This window comes from Sardina pilchardus, chromosome 21, assembly GCF_963854185.1.
Source record: "Sardina pilchardus chromosome 21, fSarPil1.1, whole genome shotgun sequence".
Taxonomy (NCBI): Eukaryota; Metazoa; Chordata; class Actinopteri; order Clupeiformes; family Clupeidae; genus Sardina; species Sardina pilchardus.
Genome location: NC_085014.1, coordinates 23928417 through 23938858, shown reverse-complemented (window position 1 = coordinate 23938858; position 10442 = coordinate 23928417).

Sequence of the window (10442 nt, the reverse complement as noted above, 5' to 3'; positions counted from 1 at the left end):
GGGTGTATCTGCAGGGAATACACCAGGGTACAATGTACTCTCCTGCAGCCAGGGACGCTGCCTCTACTGTAGTGCAGTTCTCACAAGGATCACCATGGCTGAGGCTCGAGGTGAAGCATTCAGCAGGTTGTGGATTACAATGTTACCATGTGTTCATCGCTACTTAAAGAGGAAGTGCTAGACAAAACATTGATGTCATTTCCTCAGTAGTTCTCGCAAAGAAATTGCCAGTGCAATCAAAATATAATCCAGTAGAGTATATAATTCACTATTAAACTGTAGTCATGCAATAGAAATGATAACGCATCAGATGTGAAACATATACCATAAACCTGTACATAAGCCAAACATGCTGTCTTATCAGGCTGCTATAGGAGGCTGTGTAGGGGAAGTTTGCTGATGATTATGTTGCCTAGCGCTTTGTTCACGAGCACCAGCTGGGTCTTTTTATTGACATGGCTGAGAGTGGCACTGACTGCGCGGCATCTGAAATGAGATCAGGTTTCCAGCTGGAGGGTGAAAGCACATTTCAGGGGGCTGGAGAGAGGCATCTGATATCGAGCGAGTATTAAAAATAGGCGTTGAGTATCCAGTGGATTGAGCCCAAAAGTGGCGCTCACGCCTGCTGTCTGGGGACCTTTCCTCGTTTTCGTCTCATTTGTTCACGTTTCAGCAATCCTGCCGTGCGCCTGTTGCCACTGTATCCTCGGGGAGGAGGGGGGGTCTTATTGGCTGACTGATGACAGACACAGTAAAACAAAACCCCTCACCAGCCTCTGAGGCCCTTGACCTCACGAGGCTGAAGGTGACAACTTTTTTTTTCTAGAATTGACTCTAGATGTGTCGCGTGAACGCCGGCTGCCAACGGCAATGGCCTGAACTGCTGCAGAGTGCCAAATGTTGTGCTGTGTTTAGAAAGGCAGCTGAGAACAGATACACAGATGTTATCGAGAAAACGGGGGGGAAGTCTCCGTGGTGGTCAACTGCGACTCGCGTGTGTTTACAGAGTCCGAAATGAACCGTGTCAAGTGCGGTATTATGTGTGTGTTTGTTTGTGCGAGTGGAGCAGGCCGGGCGATCTAAGTACACGGCGCGTTTACCCCAGCAGATGTTGTGTGGTCTGCCGGGGTCAGGTTCGCTTGGCCGTCGGTTAGTTTGTTTGCTCTCGGCGCTCGAGCTGCCCTGGCTCTCTCGGATTGGGCCGGCGGTTCACGGCGAGGTCTGTGGAGCGTGGCCACGGTTGCCAGGAGGTCACCGTATCGCTCGGCCAAGTGTAGTTATGGCAACCATTGCCAAGGCAGGATTTGGGACAGCAATCCGTGTTTCTCTGGATGCTTTGGTGCAACCTGGAGATTTGCGAAACTGCCCCTTTTTTCTCCTCAATTATACTCTAATTGAATAATCAATGTAATTCCTCAAATAGTTTTTCGAGTAAACAGTTCTCTGGGAATTCAGCAGCACATCATGCTAAACAGCAGACGCAGACGCAATCCCAAACATAGCTTTAATCTGTTTATGCACTACTGAATAATTTTGTTGACGTTTAGTGCAGTGAAGTCAAGTGCTCTGGCATATCTGGGCCAGTCTTCAAATGCCTGAATTTCCTGTAGTTTAGCATTGGCTGGCTGGATAACAGTTGAATTAATGTGTTCCACCCCATTGCACATTATGTAGCAGGTCCGGCACTTGTAAGTTTTGTTTTTCTTTGATTGTCTTAGATTTAGTGTAATACAGTGGACCTCTGTTACATCCAATCTAAGATTTCAGTTTGACTTACGAGCAGCGAATGATCATATCTGTGTGAACAGCATACCACATAGGTACATTATTCAGCCAACTCTTCACAGTGAATTGAGTTTGTGATGACTTCTGAGGCTCTGGTGTTGGAGCTCTGTGAGACAAACACTTCGTATCGGCAACAGGTAGATGAGAATGTAAGATAATGCCAATCACTTCACAAACATGGGGGCCTGCAGCAGACATAGAGAGATGTGTTGGCTGTGAAGAATGCAAACTCGTTCACATGCTCTATACCTGTGACAAACAATAAGGCCCAAGGCCTCCAGGAGAGATGTTGTATCCATTTTGGTTGTCGCAGAGTGAAACATTGTTCTGGACCACTAAGAAAAAACGACCACTTAGTATACAAAATATTGTATCATTGGTTTACAGAGGGTTGACACTGGTAATACAGAAAAGATTCAGGCTGTTCACCAGGACACCAAGACTGTGCATACTGTACATGAAATATCAGAGAATAACAGATCAACACTCCAACAAAACAATTCTGTGAAAGTCCCTAATATTTCTAATTCGGTGTCTGGACTCTGGACTGCGTAATCTTCTGAAATACGGTTGAAAATGAATAATAATAATAACGGTCTCTATGGTCCAGTGGTCCAAGTGCCAGGGTACTTTTTAATATGTGTGTGTCAAAACAAGAGGTAGATCAGATGTCTCTTGTACAAATACATAACTTATTGGCTGTAAATAAACAAATGTTAAAGCTAATGTTAAAGCTAATTTCAGGAGAGCGGTGGGAGAATCCCGGGATGGTTCATTCCTTGTGTCCTACTCATTTCTCCAAGAATATCAGACTCAATTGACACTGTGTGAGAGCATCCAAATATACAATGTTGATTAGGCCCCACCCCACACTATGGGCTCAACTCCTCTCTTCTTTATTAAGATCCTTTATTAAGTCCTACTGTGTAGCAAGAACGTCCCACAGGGGAGGGTACCTAACATGACCTATAGAGTCACTAACAGTGCTCACTAATATTATTGTGTCACAGAACGTGCTTAGCACCCTAATTAATTCCTTTTAAAACAATACGTAATGTTTTAAGTGATATACTAGCGTTCCTTGAAGTGGTGCCCCTGTGACAAGCTGAACTGATCCTTATCGCTGTTTTGCTGGATATGATACCATGTTGACACACGCACTTGACCTCTGGAGATCAGGCTTCAGCGTGCCAAATGCCGCCCCGCCAGCGCGGCCCTTATCTCCCACTGGGAACGTTTGGAGAATCCACCCGCTGCTCGTCTGCACCGTGATTGGCTGGAGGAGCGCACGGGCCTACGCCTGTCTCATGGCCTTGGCTTGAGCCGCTGTTTGTCTGTCTGCCTGTCTGCCTGCCAAGGTGTTTTTGTTTCTCCCGCCACAGGGAACTCTGGGAAAGGGAGCGCTTTTTCTCCGGGCCTCCGAGCGACCCCCTCCTCCTTTGTTGTCTGCTCTGCTCTGTGTACTCTCTTACGTCTGTGTTTACGGGAATGCTAAACAGACGGCCCAGCACACATCCACCCACAAAAAAAACACACACCAAATACACACATATATAGATACACACACACACACACACACATATACACATGTTGAGAGGGGGCGGTGAGAGGAAGGTCTTTAGGGTGTGTGTTTGATAAACAATTCAGTAGAAATAATTAGCTGATAAGACATGCGCTTTGATTTCCCACTGGGACTAAACTTTCTATATCGCCTCTGAGCTCAGCTGGTATTTTTTAGGCCAGTCTGCCATTAACATACGTTGAATTTTTAATATGCCGCGAATGTAAAGGATGAAATGCAGATTTATTCCACTGGGATCTATGGGGGAAAGGACAAGGCATTTGCATACATTAATTCTGTATGTGTATGTTTGTGTCACTGTGCATGTTTGTGTATTCATCTTTATTGTCTGGTTGTCTTCAACAATTAGTATGTTTGTGTGTGTGTATGTATGTGGAGTGTATACATCTAGACACACATATATTCTGCATTTGGCTTTGTATTTGTTTATTCTTTTCATGTATGTGTATGTAGCTGTAGATGTAACTGTTTGCTCGCAAGCTTGCATGCATTTCATTTGAAGATTTAGCATTATGTGTGTTTGTGCCTACAGTATGTGTATGTTTGTGCTCTTGCAGACTGGCTGACTGGCAGACTGTATCCATGCATGACAATGGGAGAGACAACAGCAGTAGCAGCAGAGGTGCCCGGTTGGCTCCCCCCCCCACACACACACACACACACACACACACTCACACACACACCCCCGCCCCCCACCTTGGGCTCCGTGCAGAGCTGCAGTTGTGCTGGCTTGGCCTGATCTGGTCTATGCACCACGCTGCTCTGCACATTGTGGAGGCTGCTGCTGCTGCTGCTGCTGGCTGCAGGAGAGGCTTGGCCAGGTCTGAAACTGCTGTGTCTGGATGAGTGCAGCTCAGCTGGCTGTGAGAACAGATAAGAGAGTTGATGGAGGGGAGAAGGGTGGAGAGAGGGAGGGGAGAGGGATGGATGGAGGGAGAGAGAGAGGGAGAGAGGGACAGGGAGGGGAGAGGGATGGAGGGAGAGAGGGGGAAAGACAGGGAGGCTGGCTGGGTGGGAGAGGAGTGGAAGAGGGAGAGAGGGAGGGGAGAGGGATGGATGGATGGATGGAGGGAGAGAGAGATAGAGAGAGGGACAGAGGGAGGGGAGAGGGATAGTTGGAGGGAGAGAGGGAGAGAGAGGGAGGCTGGCTGGGTGGGAGAGGTGTGGAAGAGAGTGAAAGAGAAAGCAATGGAGGGAGGGAGGTGGACAGACAGGAGGGAGGGAACAAGGAGTGAAGGAAAGAGAACTGTAAGAGGAGGGGTGGAGAGGGAGCAAGGGAAGGGATGTGGGGATGAGAGCTGTTGCTAGCTTCACTTACTTTGCTTATTCTCTCTCTCTCTCTTGCTCCCTTTCTTGTTCTTCTCTTTCACTCTCTCTCCCTCTCTCTCTCTCTCATGCTCCCGCGTTCTGTAGCCAGTCTCAGACCTCTGGGACTTGGCTTGCATTAAGACATTAACAATGACTCTCTGATGCTTAATAAGGGTGGGTGTGCGTAGAAAACATCTTCAAAAGCCCGCCGCCACCACCACCCACCACCCACCACCCACACCCCCCAACCCCCCACCCTCCTCCCTTCCACCGGAGAGCTTCTGGCAGTGATGTCGGAAATCGGCTATTAGCGTTTTAATAGGGTTCATCTAATCCACGCTGGCAGATTAGAAGAGTCTGGACATCCACCAAAAGGACGCCTCTGCCTCTGCCTCTGCCTCTGCCTCGCCTCGCCTCGCCTCCCGCTCGCTCGCTAACGTCTTCATCTCTCAACACTAATGCATTCACGAGCAGCGTGTGAGTGTGTAGTGCTCGTAGCATGCCAAGCCAACCTGTTTCTGTCTGGGCTAGATGAATGGAGGCTCCCCTGGCCAGCGATTTCATATTGCTTATCCATTACTATCCCAGCAGGCTTTTTCTTTCACCCCCCTCTTGGAAGAGGGCCTGCGCTAAAGTGGGGAGTGGAGTATTCTCAGCGGAGAGCACTTTTCTGACTCCCATTTGGTTGTGCAGGCGATTGTATTGTAATATGCTATTAAGCTGACATCTGTCTAATACACAATGGCAGAAAAAAGCTAGCCGCCGAGCCCCCTTTCCTTGTCTCCCCCTGGGCTTTTGTACACTGTCAAAGGCTAATGGTCAAATTGGGCCTGTTTTAGGAATGGGCAGCGGCCCATCTGACAGCGATTTTCGAATCTCGTGCAATTTGGTGATGGTTCCCATCCCCTGTAGCCACGGGCCCCCAGAAAAGGCAGCCAATCGCGGTCGCTCGCCTGTGCGCCTCGTCCAATTACGGGTCAGCCGGTGTCACCGCATCATTGTCTGCTATTGAAAAAACGCCTTTGTTTTCTCTCTCACCGCAGTGGGCTCGCTGCTCATTTCTGAGTCTCGTTCCGAGCAGGAACATTTAGAGGATGCATATAGCACTACTACTGTATACAAAAGTCGATTAATTCCTGGGGTTTTTCAATGATGGTGGAACAAACGAACAAAAGAGGACGTTGAGCTTTTAATTTGCAACCCTCTTGACCTACTGTTTTTCCAAAGTTCCTTTCTTGTGGTCGTGAGTCGTAAATTCTATCACAAAGTTAGCCATGTACTGTAGGCTCACTGAGAGAGTCTTTAATCCACAAAAAGCCTTAATTTGACCCCAAAAATTGTTTTGAAATGTATAGAGTGTGGAGCCTGTCATGAAGGCCTGTCATGCCTTGTAGATCTCCATTCCCCTAGATTTCCCCCTCAACCCTTCCCCTGACTACCCAAACTTCAGCGGGCTCAGACAAAACCTGCCACTCTCACGCTGTTTGTGCCGAGGGAGGAGATTAATTTCCCACTCGAGAGATTAGCAGAATACCTGGAGGGTAGCGACTCGTGCTGCTGCTGCTGCTGCTGTCTGTGAGCGCAAGGTCCTTTAAAAGAAAAAAAAAATTAACAAAACGGCTCCCGGCTTGATGCGGCGGCAGCCCGCAGACCACACGAACTTCCTGTCAGTGCAGGGGGGCCCTGCCTGCCTGCTCGCCTGCCTGCCTGTCTTACCCCAGCAGCAGACGTGTGGTCTCTCAATTGGCCTGGACAGATAACAACACAGTCCCAGCTCTCGTGATCAGCAGCCCAGCAGTGTCCCCCTCTCTCTCTCTCTCTCTCTCTCTCTCTCTCTCTCTCTCTCTCTCTCTCTCTCTCTCTCTCTCTCTCTCTCTCTCTCTCTCTCTCTCTCTCTCTCTCTCTCTCTCTCTCTCTCTCTCTCTCTCTCTCTCTCTCTCTCTCTCTCTCTCTCTCTCTCTCTCTCTCTCTCTCTCTCTCTGTCTCTGTGGAGGAGAGCAGTGGTGCTCGGCTGGGGCGGTGCAGGGCGGTTCTGGCAGACTGACCTTGAATGGTATTCATTAGTGGTCTTTTCTGGATCAGGATGTTTTATTGTTGGTTGTATCAGGTAATCTCTCTGGTGCAGTGCACTGATAACCTTCACTCCGGGGGTGACTCCCATATAATCTGTTTCCTTTGTGCCCTGCGTCTTCTTATCCCTCTCAAGGAGTGGACCAAGAAAAGGCCTGGTGTGGTTAAAGACTGTGGTTAAACATTCGGCCCTGTCTCAAGGAGACATGAGCACCTTAAATGTCACTGCCCGTTTATTTTTGGGTGTTGTCCTGTTAAAAATGTACACAGTCTTAAAATAAAGGAGCGAAAAAGCTTGGCAACATTACAAGGCTCCAACAAGAACTGGGAAATACTGCCGTAAAAGTTCTCTCTGCTCATAAAATGGAATGTTTTTTCCCCCTCTTCCTTTAACATGACAGCTCAGGAGAAGGCCTTGCTCTATTTTACAATGTCACTCAATCCCCGAGAGAGGCTCTTGTTTACGGCCGAAAAAATGTCACCGTAAAGATTGCGCTGCCACTCGCATTTTCTCACCCCAGCAACCCAGGGACCTCCCGGCGCTCCCTCCCTCTCTAGAACATTCCCTCTGCGCAGAGAGAGAGAGAAATAACCGGGCCAGACTATTTTGACATCTTCTTTTCTGTCCAAAATGTGAAACTTTTTGGTCGAAGGTGACTTTTGTCACCTTCCCCTTCCCCAAACCCCGCCCCGTCCCCGCCATCTGCCTGCCGTAGATACACGTCACGTGATGTGTAACAGTGTAACGATGGGAACGCCGTGACCTTGCGTGGGTCGGAGGAGGCGTCGTGGCTCCCGTCTTTGATCCCGCGCCGCCAGGCAGGGCTAATGGGGCTGAGCGGAGCGCTCCGGGTTCTAATCCCGCGCGACAATTTTTTGGCTGCCGCTGGAAGTTTTTGGTGGAATCGGGAGCGAGGTGGACAGGGGTGTGTGGGGGGGTGAGAAACATAGACACCCTGCCTCTGGGACTCCCACACCTCCTACTGTGGTGGTCACCAATCCCTCCGCCCGCCCAGCCCCTCCCATGGGCCTGTTTGAGGCAGTCACCTCTCAGGTTACCACCAGAAGGAACCAGGAGAATGAGACCCCAACCACCCCCCCCCCCCCCCACACACACACACACACAACAGCACCATCACCACCACCACCACGCCTCCACCTCCCACTTCTCCTCCTCTTACCAAACAACCCAAAACAACACGAGAAAGCCCTCAAAGCCATTTAACACATCTCGCTCTCCAGTGGCCCCTTTCTCTCCACCCCCCCCCCCCCCCCATGTAAACACATCCCCGCTCCCACCTCTCATGTTTGTGCTGGGCCTGTTTTTATGACCATGTTAGTGAACCGTCGCTTTCCGCAGAGCGGCCACTGTTAACACAGCTGAGGCGCATTAGAGACGGCCGTGCGGTTCCTGCGCCTTTACCTGTGGCTGCAGGGCTTTGCAGGGCATCCCCAGTGTTTTTCCTTTCACTTGGGTGCAGAACCCCTCTCTCTCCACACACACACACACACACACACACACAGACAGACATGTCAGACTGTGTGGCACCTCTCAGGAGCCGTAATATATTTAATTGCCCATGGTGGTGTTTATCTGGAATGTTGTTGGACAGGATGGCAGCTGCTGGGTCGCCTTTGGCTACATCTACTCTGCATCAATCCCCACTGATAATTTGTGAAGGAATTGGCTCGGACAACTAGACGGCATCCACAGCACTCATTCATCAGCGTATTGGAAGCCGATAGCAGGGGGGGTGGCGGGGGGCACCAGGCTAGCCAAGCATCATGAAAAAGAACCATTTTTTATGGTGCAGCGGGAGTGATGTTGGGACGCGGCGCCAAGGGCTTTGCCACGCCTTGGCGTACTCCTCCTCGACGTCTTTATGAGCGATCGCTCGACTTGTCATCTTCTCTCGTCTTTTTTACTCTCCCAGTCTGCCATCCTCTCATCTCTCCCTTTGCCAAAGGGACAATATCAATAATTAAAGTCACTGGAGATTTAGCCACTGAATTTGATACACTCACATTACCCATAAATCCATGGTGTACTTTGCATCCAAATAATATAATTTGGCCCAGTGACAACAGCTCCACGTTACACAAATAATTTCACTTTTGAGATGTAGACCTGCATCTAATATGCATTACAAGCAGATGAATGAGCCTTAAAGGAAAGGTGCGGAGTAATTTCACCCGAGGGTCCTTTGTACTGTACCATGACCTTGAGCCAAACAACCCCACCAGAACCTTTTTTTGGTCACATTGGTCGAGTTAACGCTATCAGCCGAATGACTTAGTGTAGACATTAATGTGCAGACATTAACACCAGCGGTGTATTTCCTAAATGACCCCACTAATAATGCCCAGAATGGCACCAAACTTCAACAGTAATACACACAGGGTGTGTACTCATAAAACAAGGCATTGGAACGTTTGTAAATGCACCAGTTTGTTTCAATAATAACACCTGCCTGATGGCTTCTACTCTCTACTGCTACCTCTCCCTGCACGTATGCGTGTGTGTGTGTGTGTGTGTGTGTGTGTGTGTGTGTGTGTGTGTGTGTGTGTGTGTGTGTGTGTGTGTGTGTGTGTGTGAGTGACTTTGACGCAATGGTAAAGATAGACCGTTGGTTCTATTAGCGCCTGCACTAAGCCATTCAGCGGATAGTGCCAACTCAACCAGTGTTGGACCAAGAGGAGAAAAGCTTCTCGTGGGGTGGTTTGGCTCGAGGTCATGGTGAAAAGGACCCTTGGGTGACATTACTTTGAACTATCCCTTCAAGCATTGGCTGCGTATGTGGTACCTATGCTAGATAACACTAGGGGCCACCCGCTGAGACATGCTGATTTGTGTACCAGGCTGCTGCTCAAATGCTAAACTGCCACTGAAACACGTGGGCTCCCCTCTCACAGATTCCTGCGTGTGACTGATGCTCGGCTCTTAAACACATTTGACACGGGTCTGTTTTGGCTGCGAGCAGGCAATTCGCATTCCAGCAGAGAGAATGAGAGTGAGCAGACCTTTCCTGTTGAACCTTGAACCGTTAAGGGATCTGTCTGTGGCACGTTTGTGCGTTATTTCCTCTGAGATGTATCACCACCGCACCCCCCTTTCCCCGCTCCGCCAAAAAAGCGCTGTTCTCGGGACTGTAACTGGAGAGGCTCGTCGTCACGCTCCATATCACCCCACCGACCCCCAGCCCAATTATATGGCCCGACCCGGGTTTGATGACATAACCCCGCCGGGCTGAGGTGCCGTCTCTCGGTGGGGTACCTCACGTCTGTCACGCCGCGTCAAGCCCACATACTAACCAGCCTCTTCCCAGGCCTCTCCCCAGGGGGGGAAGAAGAAGAGAGGAGAGAGAGAGAGAGATGGAGAGGAGGAGTATGGCTCCCTCCACTCCTTTAAGCACTTCAGCCTCTTCAGAAGCGCTCAGCCTCTTTATGGGCTGTCTGGGAGGACGGAGGCTGAGGTCTTCAAACGTGCCGTGAGTGAAGCTCTGGTGCCACTAACAGCGTGACTACTGGGGGATTGTGTTTAGTGTGATTTATTCTTGGGATCCAGTTAGGGGCCATTCATTTTAGAATATGTTCTTGTTATTTCAGTCATAGAGCGTGAACATTTGGATTATTAGATTGTAGGAATTTCATTAGGTTATTTTGACATTCGACATTCCAAACTATTAAAGAAGATGGT